Source organism: Triturus cristatus, chromosome 2_2, assembly GCF_964204655.1.
Source record: "Triturus cristatus chromosome 2_2, aTriCri1.1, whole genome shotgun sequence".
In the NCBI taxonomy this organism is placed as follows: domain Eukaryota; kingdom Metazoa; phylum Chordata; class Amphibia; order Caudata; family Salamandridae; genus Triturus; species Triturus cristatus.
Window position 1 is genome coordinate 675716535 of NC_140582.1, and position 18413 is coordinate 675734947.

Below are 18413 nucleotides of genomic sequence, written 5' to 3' on the forward strand. Positions count from 1 at the left end.
AGTATTATGGGGGAACTTTAATAAATATTTATAGGGAGCGAGAGGTCAATTGAGTCCAACAACTATGAAATACAACAGTTCCGAATTTGTGAACCCCACTACAACACTGCTGATAGATTTCCTAGGACCAGACCAATAGCTGTCCCTTCAAATCCTTTGTAAAATTTCAGCAAAGAAATATTAGAATATGGAATAAGGAGCTCTTTTCAATGTGCTGACCCTCATATAAATTACAGAATAATATGTTCCCACATAGTGGACATTTTTACTCACAGTAAGCAACCAGTTGTTTTCTGCTACCACCTAACAACAGCCACTTGTATTACCGGTATTTTTTCATTATGTGTTTAGTTTGGAAAATCCATTTAATAATCCGCTTAATTAGCCCAGTGAACATCAAATCACGGCATATGTTCAAGTCAAACATCATTCAAATATCAAAATGTATCACAGGGATTACACGTACATAGATCAATAACTAGAGGCAAAGCCACAGAGATTAATCTTTAACTTCCTTTTGAGTAGATGGTGGTAGTTCATTCCACATCTAGGGATCCAAAGTGGCTACAGCCCTACCCCTCACATTGATTGGGAGTCACTTCAGTTAACAATTTATTTATAAGAGAAATGTTGAAACATGATTATACCTGCCACCAGTCCAATAGTAGCATTTCGAATATTCTGTAGCATGTAAATTTGCATCACAGATGCACTTAGAAGAAGCTACTTCAATAACCAAAATTGGAATCATCAATGATCCGTGCAATGGTGGGTCTCATCTCTGCTTCCTAAAATACTGTGGCTTATTGAGAAGTCTAAGATGGCAACTACACTTCTTTGTGAGGGCTTTGACTTAGCATTAAGTATCAACTAAAATACAAACATCAAAATTGAGGGCATGATTCACAAAGAAAAATCCAAAACAATTGATGGACGGTATGCTGGACAATGCAAACATTCACCCCCAGTCACAAGAATCTGGGTTTAATTCATCATTCTTTTGCTCACCACACCACCCCAGTTTAGACCCAGCGATATGCAAATCAGTCTTGACCCTGTTCTTTGTGGAAACAGTCGACCCTGAATTGCCAAGCCAGCTCCTCCCTGGACCGGAAACAAGCATCCTGGGACCGGTTTCAGGGTATCACCCTTCATCAGCTAGGATAGCTTGAAACCAGTGGTGTAGTGAGCATGGAACCCAAATCTGGGCATACCCTTCCCACTTAGGGTGACATGTGCAAAAGAAACAATTGATGTGCGGAATGCTGGACAATGCAAACATTCACCCCCAGTCACAAGCATCTGGGTTTAATCCATCATTCTCTTGCTCACCACCCCAGTTTGGACCCAGCCATATGCAAATCAGTCTTGACCCTCCTTGTGGGAACAGTCCAGCCCGAATTGCCAAGCCAGGTCCTCCCTGGACCGGAAACAAGCCTCCTGTGACCATTTTCAGGGCATCACCCTTCATCAGCCAGGCTAGCTTGAATCCAGTAGTGTAGTGAGCACGGAACCCACGTCTGGGCATACCTTCCCACTTACGGAGACAATTGATAATTGCAATTCAGCATCTCCAGGCAGAGATATAAGCCTAGTAGTGGGAGTATGTGTCTCCGTGGCTTACAAATGTGAGTTTTTGTAGAAGGGTTCTGTTGATACCGGCGTATAGGGCATTGCTGTAGTCCAGTCTGCTGGTTATGAGTGCATGGGTGACAGTTCTCCTGCAGTCAGGGGGATCCATTTGAAAATCTTGTGGAGGATGCATAGGCTGTTGAAACTGGTGGAGGCAACAGCATTAATCTGGCGGTTCATGGAGATGGAGGAGTCGAGGATGATGCCAAGGTTTCGTGTGTGGTCTGTGGGGTGGGTAGGCTCCCGAGGGTGGCGGGCCATCAGGTGTTGTCACAGGCGGAGGTGGAGGGTCCGAGGATGAGGACCTGGGTCTTCTCAGAGTTGAGCTTCAAACAGCTGTCTCTCATCCAGGCTGCCACATTCTTCATTCCTTCCTGGAAACCGAGTCTGGTGTATTCGGGCTTCTTCTTGAGTGAGAGGATGAGCTGGGTGTCGTTGGCGTAGGATACAATGCTGAACCCATGCTGTCTGACGATGGCAGCGAGGGGGGGCCATGTAGATGTTGAAGAGCATGGGGCTGAGCGATGATCCTTGGGGAACTCCGCAGTTGGTATTGGTGGGTTCAGAGAGGAAGGGAGAGAGTCTGATCCTTTGGATTCGGCCGGAGAGTAAGGATTGTATCCGGTCGATGGCGGTTCCTTGCATACCCGCTCCGTGAAGTCTGGGTGGGAGAGTGCGATGTAAAACTGTGTCAAAGGCTGCGGAGAGGTCCAGGAGGATGAGATCTGCGGTGTGTCACTGGTCGAGTAGCATGCGGATGTCGTCAGTGGCGGCAAGAAGGGTGGTCTTGGTGCTGTGGTTGCTGCAGAATCCAGACTGGGAGGCGTCCAGGATGGAGTTCTCGTCAATGAAGGCGGTCAGTTGAGTGTTTACAAGTCTCTGGGTGACTTTGGCAGCGAAGGGGAGGAGAGAGATGGGCCGGTAGTGTTTCAGGTCCGTTGGGTCGGCCGATGGTTTCTTGAGGAGGGGTTTAATCTCCGCCTGCTCTCAGTCGACTGGGAAGATGCCGGATTTGAAGGAAGCGTTGATGGTCTATCCTAGTTTGGGTATGCTGGCAGCGGCGGCCCTGTGGTGGGCAGGGTTCCGATGGGGCTCCTGAGTGGGTTTTCTTCATGGTCAAGGTGATGTGTTCAATGGTGGTGGGGTTCCAGGTTGTGATGGATGGTTTATCGGCGGCGAGGGGGGGTGGTATCCAGCGTCTGTTCGTTGAAGTTGTTGTAGAGAACTTTGATCTTCAGTTGGAAGTAGGAGCTAAGCTTGTCGCAGAGTTCTTGGGAGGGTGTGATGTCCGTGGCTTCGCTGGGTGGTTTTGCGAACTGCTGAATGACATTGAACAGTTCCTTGGCATTGGTTGCGTTGGTCTGGACTTTGTCTCTTATGAATATAACTACTTATAGTTTCCTGACTAATATGGGGATAGATAAAAACATCCTAACTTTTATCCAGGAACTTTACAGAGATGCAGGAGCTACGGTGAGATATGGCAAAAACGGCGAGCAAACCAGAAAATTCCCAATTGCAAAGGGCGTTCGTCAGGGTTGCATCCTTGCACCGTTTTTATTTAATCTGTATATAAACGAGGTAGCAGACTCGATGAATGACCTGGAGGTGGATTACCCCAAGATAAACGGACTCGCAGTCCCGTTATTGCTATATGCTGATGATGCGGTGATTATGGCCCGCACTCAGCGGGGACTCCAAAAGGCACTAACAGGCTTTGCAACCTTCATGAGCTCTAGAGGCCTTATAATAAATGTGGGGAAAACTTTCACGATGTCATGCACAACGAGAAAAAAAGTACCAGACTGCAAAACCTTTGTTAATAATTCAAAGATAGCGATGTCGAAAACTTTTTCCTACTTGGGTATCATTTTTAATAATAGGGGGACATGGTCTGCAGCGGTTACCTCCCGAAACCTGGCTTTTGCTCGCGCAATAGGGGCGGTTAAGCAATTTGCTAAAAAACAGGGCGGGAAACCGGTAGACACACTACTTAAGATCTATGCAGCTAAATGTGTGTCCACAGCTGTTTATGGGGCGGGGATTTGGGGACTTGCAGATAGCTCCGAAATTCAAAGGGTGGAGAATGCTTTCCTGAGGTACCTCTTAGGAGTCCCGCGTTCCACATCTACTACTATCTGCCACAACGAACTGGATAGATCTCACATTAGTGACATTATAAAGATAGCGCCAGTCATGTTGTGGCATAAGATCTGGACATACGAGGACACAACCTTCAATAGGGAGGTAATTCAGGATTGCCTGCAGCAAGGAAATGGCGCTAAACAACCTTGGCTAGCCTACGTTAAAAAATTCATGAACTCCATCGGCAACCCAGAATTCTTTTCAGACCCAATATCATGCGCCCAAATCCCCAAAAAAGCACTAAAAGAGACGTGTCTTGGCCTATTGGAGGAGAGGAGATATTATTTAGATGGGAATAAGTCCACCATTATAGCCCACCGCCAGATTTTGCATGAACATGGTTTACATCCTTATCTGGCGCCAAATATCTCCCCTTACCATAGAATGCTGTTGGCTCGTCTGAGGACAGACTCTTTCTTCAGGTTAATAACGTTCCCTACACCGAATGATTGGTCAGTGAAAATGATTAATTGCCCGTGTGACGGAGTAGCCACTCAGTCTAACATACATTGCATACTGTTCTGCAAGTACTATCAATGGGGTAGGAAAAAACATCTATTGCCTCTGTTAAAACTGTGGGGCCTGAGAAGCTGTAAAGCAGCCCTCCACAGATTGTATCTGCTTCAAGACGAATGCACTATTGGAGTGATGATAAAATTCCTGTCGTTTATTATAAAATGTAGAGGGTCTATGAGAAGCGATTAGTAGGTTGAGGGTTTGTAGAAGTATTATTCTGTGCCTAATAACACCATATAATACATAAATATGTCATATTTACCTCGACCCTTCTATCATGCAAATGTAACGATACATATATTAATCGCTTTCTAGAAAAATTTTTTAAAGGGTTTTTAATATTAGATTAATTGAATGACTAGGGTAATGAATATGTATTTCTTCTTAGTAATCTCCTTTTAGTATGTAAATGTTTAAATAACGTTGTTTTAATCGTATTTTTGTAATGTTTGCTTATATGGTGTTTGTCAAATACCGAATAAAGCTATCTTTGATTTGATTTGAACTACTTTTATCTAAATGGGAATATGCAAACAATTTGGCATGGATCCAGCCCTCTTGTACTGCCTTTGGAGAACTCTGATATAATAGAAAATACAGGTGGGCCTAGTCCTTGTGTGGACACAATGTGGCCAGTGGATAACGTGTGTCCAGATATCCTGCATGGGGAGCACATGAGCACTGTGTGTGCTGTGTCTTGATTGGCTATATGTTCCTAATTCATGTGACATCTGACTTTATGATGATTTGGGAGTGCGCATACCCCTCCGGCCATCTGTGCTTTATTTGGGCCAATCTCCTTGGACCATTTCAGTGTCGCTGCATGTATCTGTGGGATTGATTTAGGGTTTCCTACTGGTTACGTGCCACCTCACCTGTGACCTTTCAATCAATGATGTCAGGCCTAGGTCTCAGAGCCTGCCTGACTTCGTATTGGCGAGTCGGGGTTGATGTGGAGTTCACAATGGGTGAATTTGTTAATAGTACTTCCCCTCAGTGGGCAGCCTCTACAGTACAAGTCCTCAGGCACCAGATAACAATTCATATACAGGAATCACCTCAAACTACTCCTGCATATATCTAAATTGTCTCCCTTCTTGGGGTTTAACTCTTGTACTCTCTCCATCTTATCATAGAGGATACACCAAATGAGGTATAATTCTCTCCCATTGAAATCCAACAGACCCTTAACTGTAGTGTTCAACCACTGCCCCTGCATTCCATCTGTATGTGTCATTTCATGTACGCCTGAATTGAGTGTATTTGAGTAATGTCATTGAATGTGTTTGAGAGGTTTGATACTGGATCATTCATCTATACATTAATTTATTAACATACCAAAACAGTCTTTACAAAGTAGCAAAATATGCAAGTACATTTAACTAAATAAAGCTTTATCTGTTTTTTCATAATAAAAAAGATGGATTGGGTTCATAGGATGTCTGAAGGGGTCTAATGTAACCTATCCTTAGGGAGGGGACTAATAACCAAAATATAGCTGAGTCCAAGTTTGAAGAGTCAGCATGAATCAGATAGGCAAAAGAAAAAAACACATCTGGAACAACAAAAGAAATGTACAAATAAATGTACAAAACCACAAAAATAAGATCAAAATGCAAAAGGAATGTCCAAATTGTTCAAAAGTATAAAAAATGTGAAACGTCAGATCCCTCAATCCTGGGCAGTGTCTCCTCATTGCTGTTTTGGGTTAAAAGCAATAATTCCTGGCCATTCTCAATGTTTGATGTTTGCAAAACGTTGAACACTGCTTCACCAAAAGCATTGTCGAGTGTGGGGCAAGATAAGAGACCTCCTCATTATTAACAACAGAGGTGGCAGAAATTGAAGATGCACTGGGTCACAAACAGGCACTGGGTGAGGAACATTAGGTTTGGTGACAGGTAGAAATGGTGAAAATTAAGCAAATAAATGAAATGCCCCAATAACAAAACAAAAAACAAATGTTCAAATGCCACAAAGTAAAATTCTAAATTCAATTAAATGTCTACATTGTCCAAATGAGTGAAAAAGTCAGGCCCTCTACTCAGACACTGTCTCCTTACTGCTGCCCTTCATTGAAGGCTTTAGTTCCTGGCTATAATCAGTGTCTGATATTTGCTTCTCTTTGAACTTCTTCTCCAGCCCAGTCATTGTATGTGTGGGGCAAAACCACAAACCTCCTAAGAAATAACATACATTCTGGAGGTTTGAGGGGTAGAGGTGAAGACACATTGAGGGTCGCAGGGACAGTGGATAGGGAGGGATGTCTTTGGTGACAGGTGGAAATGGCTGATGTCCTGGAGCACAGGAGGAAGCAGGCATCCCAATGCTGGTTTGAATGTGCCTCGTGGTACACCCTGACTACTACCACAACTTCTGCAAGGCTTCTTGAGATTGCCTGCTGGGCAGCAAGTGGCTGCCTCATGGCCTCTTTGGTGTACTGAGAGGGAAAGGATAGGTGACACAGAAGGAGCAGGTGTGTCTGACAGGAATCTCACCATCTTCTGCTTTTCTTCCTGTCAGGTACCCCAGTCTGACAAGGGGTGACAGCGAGCGGCTGCAGGTCCCAATATTGTGGGGGTTTTGTCACTGGTGATGGGAGTAAGCTTCAAGGCCTGATGAAGGGGAGATATGTTCCTGGAACACTACTGTTGATGTCTCTTTCTGTCTAGGAGGAGCCCCATCATCTGACTTCCCCTGGCATGTAGTGTCCATGTCTGTCAACCCCTCATTTGTGTCCTCAGTCTCCATTACAGACTCTCTTTATCTGTAAGTGTATCATTCTCTGGAAAGATGCACTCTCTACATCAGTGTCCTCTCCCTTCTCCTCTGTGGAGGTCGTGGAGTCTGATGCCTGCTGAAAGGCCAAAGCAGTATATCTCATTTTCCTGTGGTCCTGATGGTTCCTGCCTTCTTCCTATTTTCTGACTGAAAAATAATTTCCAGTGAACAGAAGTCTCATGAGTGCATATACCCACTAATTTATAAACATAGCAGAAGACAATTTCAGTATTGCAAATGTCACTGTGGTAAAGACTCTCAATGTGACATACTCTACTCCCCTGTTCCATGTAAGGTTGTTCTGTCCTTCTCACCAGTGGGTGACTATTAGGCCTTGGTGAAATCTACATTACACCAGCATAATTTGCATTCTTGGGGAATTTTGTGTTATGAATGTTTTAATTCACTAAATTATTCAATTACCCCCATGTTGAATAATTATGCAGTATTTGGGGTAATGATTTACAGCAACTGCTCCATTCACTGTAAAAACGTACAGGGAATGCACAGTAATAACAGAACAAGTGCAGCTGTTGCTCACAGTACTTTTGTTTAATTGCATTCTTGCACTAAAAACTGATGCAAGGAGACATTTGCACTAAAATACAGCATGAAATGACAGATTTCCATTTAGTGTATTTACGCATAATTTCACTGAAATACTGCACAATTTTGCAAAAGCAAATTACGTAAATGTTTCACACCTCTATTGCCTACATGCAACAAAACAGCAGCTGTAGCACACAGTTCGAGACAAAAACCTTTGCCAGAGATCCACACAAACAAATTTCACCTTAGCACATGGGATGGCTTCTTTTGTCTTACCCCTACAGAGGTGCTTCGAATTCCCTGCCTCCCTGCCCTTGACCCATCTTATCTGGGGCACTAAAGACTAGTGTGACATGTTTTATGAGTGTCCTGAGGCAGAGTGTTTGTGATGTGCAAATGTGGTAGGTGATAGCTCAGCCTCCCTTTCAAGTCAGAGATGACTCATCCTGCCAACACCTGTTCCCCCTTCAGCTCACTGTCTGGGAGTAATGCACAAATACCAATGCCAGCTATAGCTAGTTATGTGACCCAGGATACAGGCTGCAGGCACCAAATGGTTGGACAAGAAAATTGAAATTTTCTAAATTTAATAGAATTGTGACTTAAAATCCAACTTTACCATTATAGAGGACTTTAAATTACAAATCTTCAGAAACAATTTACTATTGCTACTCCAGTTTGCTTAACAGTAAGGAAGGTGTTGGAATTCATTTCTAATACCTCAACAGTAAGGAAGGTGTTGGAATTAATTTCCAATACCTCAACGCCCCCTACAGCAAGTCATTGTAATGTCGTGTGATGTAAATGCATCACGTACTAACAACGAGGCTGTTGTAACAACCATGTTTTAATAATACTGTGATGTAATGACAGCATTGTAAACGCTGTCTCCACTCTCAACATGTCTGAACCCTTCCTCAGATGTTAGGAGCTGGTAATCCACTCTAGATGTGTGGCTATGCAGGGGCTACACGCCCACGTTAAAACCGGTTTGGGCACTGGTCTCCCTTCTCTGTTTCTGCCCCCAGCATGTCTACATGAACAAAGGGCAACCCCTCAACAGTGTGGTCGCCATTTGTCCACCAAAGGCAGATACGCCTTTGAAGATCGCCTATTGGGCTAACACCTTGCTTCCTGCAAAAGGGAGGTAGTGTTTGTAACGGGTTAGAACTATGGCACTGAGTTATGTTAATGTTATGTTAATAACTTTTATTAGGCGCACAGCTGCCCCAGCAAAGGGGCGTCCTGGCGCCTGATCAGGTACACAACACAACAGGTCAAGGCTAAGAAAGAGAAAGATCAAATAGCAGAGGCAAACAGATGTGTTTTAATGGCGCGTCTAAAAAGAGTCAAGTTATTTAGGGCGCGAATGTGTAAAGGAAGGGAATTCCATAGATCAGCCGCCAGGACACGAAAAGAGCGACCTCCCATCCTACTCAGCCTGAACCTAGGCTTGGTCGCCAGATGGTAAGATTCAGACCTGAGAGACCGCATGGGGACATATGGAGAAATAAGGCCCGCCAAAGCAGGGGGAGAGGAAAGCTTCAGGATCTTGAATGTCAGACAGAGAGCCTTAAATTTGATTCTCTGTCTGACCGGAAGCCAGTGCAGGGAGGTCAGAACAGCAGAGACAGAGCCTCGACTTGGAAGGCCAACAATGGCCCGTGCAGCAGCGTTCTGCACCCTCTGAAGCCTAGTCGCCTCAGCCTGGTTGACTCCAAGTAGCAAGGCACTCCCGTAATCCAGCCGGGAAAGAATAGAGGCCTGAACCACCAGTTGCCGCGTGGGGGGGTCAAAGAATTTGAGGACTGGCCTCAGCCCTCGCAGAATACGAAAACAGGTAGCTGCTATCTTCTTTGTATGGCTGGTATAAGAAAGATTGGAATCCAGCCAAACCCCCAGATTTTTAACTTCGGCCGCTGGAATGGGGGACACCCCCAGATCAGAAGGCCACCACTGGTCTCCCCAAAGTTCCGCCTGCTTCCCCACAACCAGGACCTCGGTTTTCTTAGCATTAAGCTGTAGGCAGTTGCTACGCATCCAACTAGCCACAGCTATAAGTCCTGCACGGAACCTGGGCGCAGTCACCTCAGGGTCCCCACTGAGTGTCACCGCCAGCTGCGTGTCGTCGGCATACGATGTCATAGTAAGGCCACATTGCCTGACGACAGCGGCCAACGGTTTCACATACAAGTTGAATAATGTGGGGCTTAAAGCAGAGCCCTGAGGGACTCCCAGTTCCAAAGAATGGAAAGAGGACTGGCCAGGTGGAATGGCTACTTTGAAAAACCGGTCCGAGAGGAAGGAGCGGAACCACTGAAGAGCCTTCCCCTCAATACCCACTTCCTCCAAACGCCGCATCAAAATGTCATGTGACACCGTGTCAAACGCGGCGCTCAGGTCTAATAATAGGAGCGCCGCAGTCTGCCCCGCATCCAGCACTGACCGCAAATGCTCGGTCATGAAGAGCAAAGCAGTTTCGGTGCTGTGTTGGGCGCGGAAACCATTTTGGCTCTCGTCAAGAATGTTATTACGAGAGAGATGGGCAGACAGGATGGAATTCACGTGTGCCTCAGTGACCTTGGCGGTCCAAGGCAGGAGGGAGATGGGCCGGTAATTCTCCGGGAGCAAGGGGTCAGAGTTGAGTTTCTTCAGAATGGGGCTGACCACAGCTTGCTTCCAGGATGGCGGGACCACGCCCTCACTGAGGGAAAGATTAATCACGTCCAGAATAGGTTCACGACAGAGAGGCGGGAGACGGATAAGGAACTCCGGCTTCAGTGGGTCTAAGGGGGAGCCAGATTTAATTTTAAGGCTCAGAGTGTCAAATGCCTCGTTAGACATGGCCGGCAGGATGGACAGAGTTTCGGACACCGAGACCTTCATATCACTAAGAGCATCCCCGGAAACAGAAGGTATAAATCCTCGATAGATTGTCTGCACCTTCCCCATGAAAAAGGATGCCAGACTTTCACAGTGAGAGTCCGTGCAGATTTCTTGCGAGGTGGCCCGTTTCCCCATCAGGTCTTTGAGTACCTTGAAGATTAACTTAGAAGGGTTAGGGCTGTTGGAAAACTCAGCTGCATAATAGGCAGCCCGGGTTTGACAGATAGCTCTGTGATAGGTCTTAAGCTGGGCAAAGTACAGTGATTTTAACGTGGGATCAAAGGATTTTCGCCAGGCCCTCTCAGCTTGCCTGCAAGTTCTCTTGAGTTCGGCAAGAGTCTCATTATACCAAGGGCTGCGATTTTTAACGTGACATTTAGCCCAGCGCAGAGGTATAAGAGAGTCGAGGGCAGTAAGGACCCAGTTACAATACTGTTCATATCCCTGTTCCACATTCTGCAGTTTGCCCAGAGGTTGTGCCTCCAATATCCTGACAAACTCCTCCAACTTGAGTTTACGCCAGTTGCGCTTTAAGATCTGTTTATCCACAGGTTTAAATTGCGGATTTTCTAGGGGACATGACACCTTAACCAGCAGATGGTCAGTCCAACCCACCACCATCGGGTCAGATGATCTAGCCCGAACTAAGGTGGTAAAAAAGGGGTCAAGTATATGACCTCCTATATGGGTGGGGGAGGTGACTAGTTGGTTAAATTGCATCGCTTCCAGGTCCGCTAACAAGGAGCTGATGGATGGAGATGACGTCTGATCAAGATGTATATTTAAGTCACCTACTATGCTAAAGTTAGCACACCTAGGAGCCAGCGAGCCAACCACATCCGCAAGGGCGGCCTTAAAAACAGTGTCGTTCCCAGGTGGACGATAGATAAGCACACCACTGAAGGTAAATTGATGACTGATCCTTACCTTAAACAAGGCGCTCTCACACATTGGAAGATCCAAAGCCTTCCACTCAGCTGGGAAGCAGGATTTAGTCGCCATAGCTATACCACCTCCCCTAGTCGAGCGGTTCAAAGTAAACACCGTGTAGGTAGAGGGGAAAGCCAGATTTATAATGGCAGTGTCAGCATCCTGTAACCAAGTTTCGGTAAGTAAGATGATGTCAGGAAGGTCCATATCTATCATGTCCCGTAATGACTGATAGTGCTTGACCAAAGATCTAACATTCAAGCTCCATATGTTGAGTTTCTGCTCGGTGCAATCCGTGTGAATGCTACGGGCAGTCCCTTCAGCAGATCGTACCCCAATGGGAGTGGCCAGGGAAAAACTACCGCAAGAGCAAACATAAGGTCCCGATAGAGGAGGTACAGGGACAGGGTTACACGCCAAAAGGCTGTCTCTTATGGAAAAGAGATCAGCACGATCGTACTTGAATGTCGCTATATTACACATGATGGTGCAATGGCAGGAGACCAGAGTCCATAGCCCGCACCCGCTACCTCGACGCGGACGAGCGCAGACGGGCAGGACTCTGGCACGACTCCGGCTACGCGACGGCGTCCCACTGCGCGTTCCCGCTGCGCGGGAGAGGACGACTATAAATAGGCGTCTCCCAAACCAGCTCGAGCGTCGGGACGCTCCAAGATGGCGCCCGCGCAAGGACACACTCACCCCAAACCAAGATGGCCCCCACAGCTATCCAGCCCCAGGACCCGGACCCGCCAATGGCGGTGCGTTTTCAACAAATTAAATGCGGGTGAGGGGACAGAAGCCCAGCAGAGCGGTGGATATAATCAGGGGATAACAAAAGAAAAGCAAACAAGATAAGCTAAAGGTATTTAAAAATATCACAGCCCGCTGGCAGCGCGACCTGCGCTAGTGCAGCAATGATCAGAACACTAGCAGTGTAAGTCCGCCTTAAATAGGCGTCTCCCAAACCAGCTCGAGCGTCGGGACGCTCCAAGATGGCGCCCGCGCAAGGACACACTCACCCCAAACCAAGATGGCCCCCACAGCTATCCAGCCCCAGGACCCGGACCCGCCAATGGCGGTGCGTTTTCAACAAATTAAATGCGGGTGAGGGGACAGAAGCCCAGCAGAGCGGTGGATAAAATCAGGGGATAACAAAAAAAAAGCAAACAAGATAAGCTAAAGGTATTTAAAAATATCACAGCCCGCTGGCAGCGCGACCTGCGCTAGTGCAGCAATGATCAGAACACTAGCAGTGTAAGTCCGCCTTAAATAGGCGTCTCCCAAACCAGCTCGAGCGTCGGGACGCTCCAAGATGGCGCCCGCGCAAGGACACACTCACCCCAAACCAAGATGGCCCCCACAGCTATCCAGCCCCAGGACCCGGACCCGCCAATGGCGGTGCGTTTTCAACAAATTAAATGCGGGTGAGGGGACAGAAGCCCAGCAGAGCGGTGGATAAAATCAGGGGATAACAAAAGAAAAGCAAACAAGATAAGCTAAAGGTATTTAAAAATATCACAGCCCGCTGGCAGCGCGACCTGCGCTAGTGCAGCAATGATCTGTTCTGGTGAATATTCACAAACAGGACCTAAAGGGATCTATAAAACCAGTAGTGTACCGATCCCCAAAATTAATGACAATATCGCACATTGTACAACTGGCTATAGGAAAGGCAGATGAGAGCTTATCAGAACAGAAAAAGGGGAGAGGGAGAAATCCTTTTAATGCGAGAACCCTCACTCACTGTTAGGTGACATGCTTCATCATATTGGTTCTCTCCTCACACCTAGATTGTAACAATCCAAGGTGTGGGCTATGACTGCCTAAAGGGAGGAGATGAGGTGTTTTCTCAGAGATGAGCAGTGGAGAGAGGCGAATGAGGGTCCGAGTGCATAGATAGAGTGATCAGGGTGATGAATAAAAATGTATCTAGAGGTCCACTTAAACTTTATTCCGTGGCCTATAGGATAGAGGTTAAAAAGAGGACTATGGATTAATCAAATACATCCCTCTCAATGGTCAACATGTTTCTGCTCTTACAGGGATCCAGCAGTATTCTTCAGGACCTCAAAGTTATGTAGTTACTCTGCAGACATTTGTGTAAGTGAAAAATTAGGAAACATATATACTGGCCACCACTGGAACAGAGCGGTCAGTTTGGCGAGGACCCGTATTGTTCTGTGGGGTTCATCTTCCTGAAAGTAAAGTAAAGATTCAATTCCCTCCATAGTGTGACACAATATTAGTGGGGTGCTCCATAATTCATCTCATGGTTGTTAGGTTTTTTTGTCAGTGAAAGTATAATTTATCCAAAGGCAGTCTTACCTAAAGTGTGGTCTGGGAAAATCCACTCTCCAGCCTTAACCGGTACGCCTCATAGTGCCCGATCTATAGGGTAAAATGTACCACAATAATAGGACCTGTGCTTGGAGAAATCTTAGTATACATACTATGGCAGAGTCATAACACGATATACTTGTGTGTAGAGTAGGGGGCTTTCAAGGTTAGTCTCCAGATGAGTCCCCAATTGTGGATACCCATTTCTGAGCAGTAATATAATCGTATTAACACTCAGACAAAATCTAAATGTTAACAAAATGAGGGCTTGATGATCATAGTTAAAGAAAACCGTTCACAAGAGCTAATGGAGTGGAACCGTGTATGTTAAATCACAAAAACTATTTAAGGTGATCAGTTGTTATCCCCATGAAATGCTCTTTAGCGGGGATACGCTTCCTTATGTCATCCAACGGGTGAATCTCATCTGTTAGCATGCATGCATTCCATCTCAGAATGGGAGGGGAGCCTGTTCAGTTTGATCGTGCAGTAAAATATGGCGGCCAAGAATACGGCCTATTTTACAAGAGGCGTGGTACGTTTAAAATGTAAATTAAAATGGCAGATAACGCCCGATGCAGGGATCAATAGTGATCTTTGTCTGAGGCTCGTGGGCGGGCGGGGGGTTGGTTGGGTGAAAAAGGGGGTTGCAATAGTTAAAGTATTCTAGTGTTGCGCACCTCTATTCGGACATCCTGGCGAGAGTAAATCGCGGTTGCGCTAGGCATCCACTACAGGAGGAGATTGTTCTTACGTAGGAGATGCGATCAGTGCGTACCGAGCGAGTCACATCTGTTGCTCCTAACCAAGGATTTCTGGGTCATGTAGTCTATGCGATCAGCGCTTCGGCGCAAGTTATGTGTGGTACTCCTTGGAAACTTACTGTCGCCAGGATGTCCAGCGTTGGTAAGAGCTGGGTGGATGGCTGGCTGTCGGTAGAGATGGGACACTGGCTGATGCCAGTAACAAGTTAATGGTGGCAAACATAGGATAGGATTGAAATGAAACCCTGTGTCCCCGACAACTGCAGCTTAGAAGAAAGACAAAAGCAGAGAGGGAGGTACCCAGAGAAGCAGTGTTTTCCCTCACCTTCATGCTTTAATGAGACAATGATTTTTGCTAGTACATCCTGCCAAGATTTGCTGTATATATACTTTCCCTCTACACAAAATAAAATGCACGAGGTCATTTTCCTGATGATGGCAATTTCAAATAACATCCGGTTCCATCTACATCTGTGCGCCCTGCACCCCAAAACGGCAGCATTCTCATTCATTCAACTATTCCACAAAAATCATATCAGCTCCAACTGGAATGCTACAATTATCAAGCATGACTTTTTAGGATTGAATTTAGATGTACTCTTTTTGTGTGAACATCATTGGACATCCATGTCAGCATACTTTGTACAATTCCTAAACACATTTTTAATTAATATATTTAAAAGTAAAACCGTGCTGGTAAAAACAATCGTAGCTATTTTTAAAGTCAACAGAGGTATTTTGTTCGAGTTAGCACTAGTCACCCATTCACATTTGTAGTAGATTAGGATCTTGTTAATCAATGTAAATATATTTGGAGCATGCCTTGGGTAGCTGATCAGAATTTGTTGCAGACTAAATAAAGCGTCACATTTTCAAATAAATGCACACTTCCTGAATTTCTTTCAAAAAGCAACACGCTGAGGTTTTCACCTTCCAGCGCATTCTAGCTATGTGACAGGGATTCCACTAATAGCTCGTAAAACGTGCTTCGTACATGGAACTAAATCAATGTACAAGAGTTTATGCACGCTAAATAATAAATGATCTCAGGTTGGCAAGGATGTCTTCTCCAGAGATCTGTTCCCAATTTACTGTACATTTTCGTGTTCCATTCCATCGTATAGCGCCAGCTGGCATGCGTTATAGAGAAATTACATGTTGCAAACATATTTATGCCTCAGAAGTGAAGACAGTTGATATTTTTTTTCTCAGATGCTGTAATGTTCTTCACTCTTCCACACACAACAGTGATTCGACAAGCAGTCAGCGAGGTAGCTTGTGGGTAAGAATGTGTCTTTGCAATGCATGCAATTACAACACATGCATTTTCTAAGCAGCCTTTACCATGCAGATTTCTTTACTATGCTTGTCTTTATCATGTATGAACAGTTTACGCATCAATAATTTTATTGCAAATGTTGCAGTGATATTATCAATGCTGTCATAGAAGATATCATGCCCCGTGTAATATGTGGGGTAATTAGCAGTGCATGGCGCGGGCCAGTGCTTAATTTGTAAAATATTAAGTCTAGGTGCTCAAATTTTTGTAGGAGGCCACACCCACTTATCCCGGCCCCACCTACTTCTTCGACTGGCTCCACCCACTTACTTTATTGGCTTCATCCACATCCTCTGGCGTAGAAAAGAGTTTGAGGGACCCACCAATCTTGAAAGATACTTTCAGAAGAAATATTACAATGGAATAATGTATAATAATATAGTACCACTTTTAAATCCTCTCTGTCTACCCCTCACAATGTTGCCCAGCAGCCCACTGCAGAAATGTGCCTCTTCTGAATCTGTCCTCTTCTGCACAAAGATTTAATTGTGCATGGCGGCACAGAACAGTGCACCGTATCCTTAATGCAAACCCTGGACTGCATAATATGCATGGAGGAGGGCATCACTTTTACTCTACATGGACACATCCTTAACCCAATCATTTCTCCCCATGGGAAAATTCAGTGATGTAGAGGAAAAAAAGAACAGAAGCCCACGAACAGCCCTATCCCACCGCCTTCCTTGTCATATTGAGAATAACTAAATCCCTTCCCCAGGCCATGGGTACAGTTATTGAGGTATCATTGCACAAAATCCCAATTAAAGATATCAAACCCCTGTCAATCCCCAATTTTTCCATATTTTGACAACAGTTGTTCTGAGTCAAAGAATCAAAAGCCTGGCAAGCTCAAGGAATGCTACATAAAGATGCAAATGTTGCAGCTCTCGTATGCTAGACTGATAGAACGTACGCTGAGCTGAGGCAGGGACGTCACTGTCACGTCACCTCACTAACAGTTTCTGGCGGTCCGTGTGTGGGGAGGTGACCATTATCTCACACTACAATGCATTCACTGCACTCTCATAGCTGCCAAGGTTTCAGATTGCTATGTGTGACATTTTCATAATACCAGTGTAATTATGAGTGACATTTCAACGACTATGAGTGACACTTTCTCACGAGCAAAATCAAGAAATGAAGATGAGGAAAACAGATAAATATCAGAAATTACACCCATTTGAGCATTAAGAAACTCTAAGAAGATCTTAAAACTGCAGCAAATCGCCAGAAATGGAATGAAGTGCACTAACCAGAGACAGACTGTGTGACTGCAGTTCTCAGTGACAGAGACATTTTTCCCCCCGAAATAAAACCTAGCACTCAAGTCCATGAAAATATCAGAAATGAAGCCCTTTAAAACAAAAATAAGCTTTGGAAAGACTTTCAAGCTGCTGCAAAACTGCTGAATTGCAAAGTTACTAAGCTACTTGCCCCTTCTAAGATTGGAACATTTCTGCCTTTTCCGTTTTCATATTGCTTTTCAAAAAATGTTTTTGTTTTTGGCTTTTATAAAAACAGAAGTTTTCAGGTCTTACAAACAATATGCTGCTTAGGCCGCTTGTGGAGAGCAGAAAGAACACCACGTGCGGATGACAACACTCTGAAAGATGAAACCTGACTCCAGAACTCCCAGCGCTTTTAGGTGACCTCTAGACGCCATAATGCACTGAAGAAAACAGCCTGTTGAAAATAAAAGGTAAACGTTTGTACAAAAACGCGTCATGGAGATCAGATGCAGTCAGAGCATGTGCATAACGAGAGGGGTTCGAATCAATTTAAATGTGCTAGTGTCACTGCTAAACAATTTCACAGCAGGCCGCCCTCTGCAACATGTCTAACTTGCATTAACGTAATGAAATGTGAATACAGATCCCGCACACTGCCCAGATGAACCGAGGGGCTCCTTCACATATTTTCTTTCAGTTATGGGCTATCACAGGGCAACTACACCGACACACACTGGCAGGCACTGACCACGTGATGTAATAAGAGAGGCAGCACTGTTTGCGCGCCACCACTAATAAAATGTCAAGTACACTGAAAAGAGAGATACTTCGCTGAGGCACAACTTAATTTATGAGGGGATTTGAGTAACGTCAATTGTGCAGGCCGCACCTCCCTGCAACGACTCCCACCGCAGCAAGCACTGGCCCGGGCAAGATTAAATTGTGTAGCTCAGCAGCAGCTGCACAGGAGGGGCTGGTGTACTGCTGGGGAACAACTCCAGAGGCTGCCACAGTCCGTGTGGAGTTCAGCTGATCCGCCGGTCGCGACCCTCGGGTGTTTGACTGAAATAACAAGTCGGACGGTCATGTTGTCGGTAGCGCACCGCTGCCATTGCCACTCCTAAGCCACTCGTTTATTTAAACTGCAGCCGCCGCTTCCTACTTGCGCCGTAGCGTACTTGAGGCGAGTGGATTGACAATTCTTATTCCTTACAGTTGCACCCACCGATCTCATGCATTCTCAGCTGCCATGAAAGTATGGGAATTACACCTGTGAGTTTGTATCCATCATTAAGTATTCGC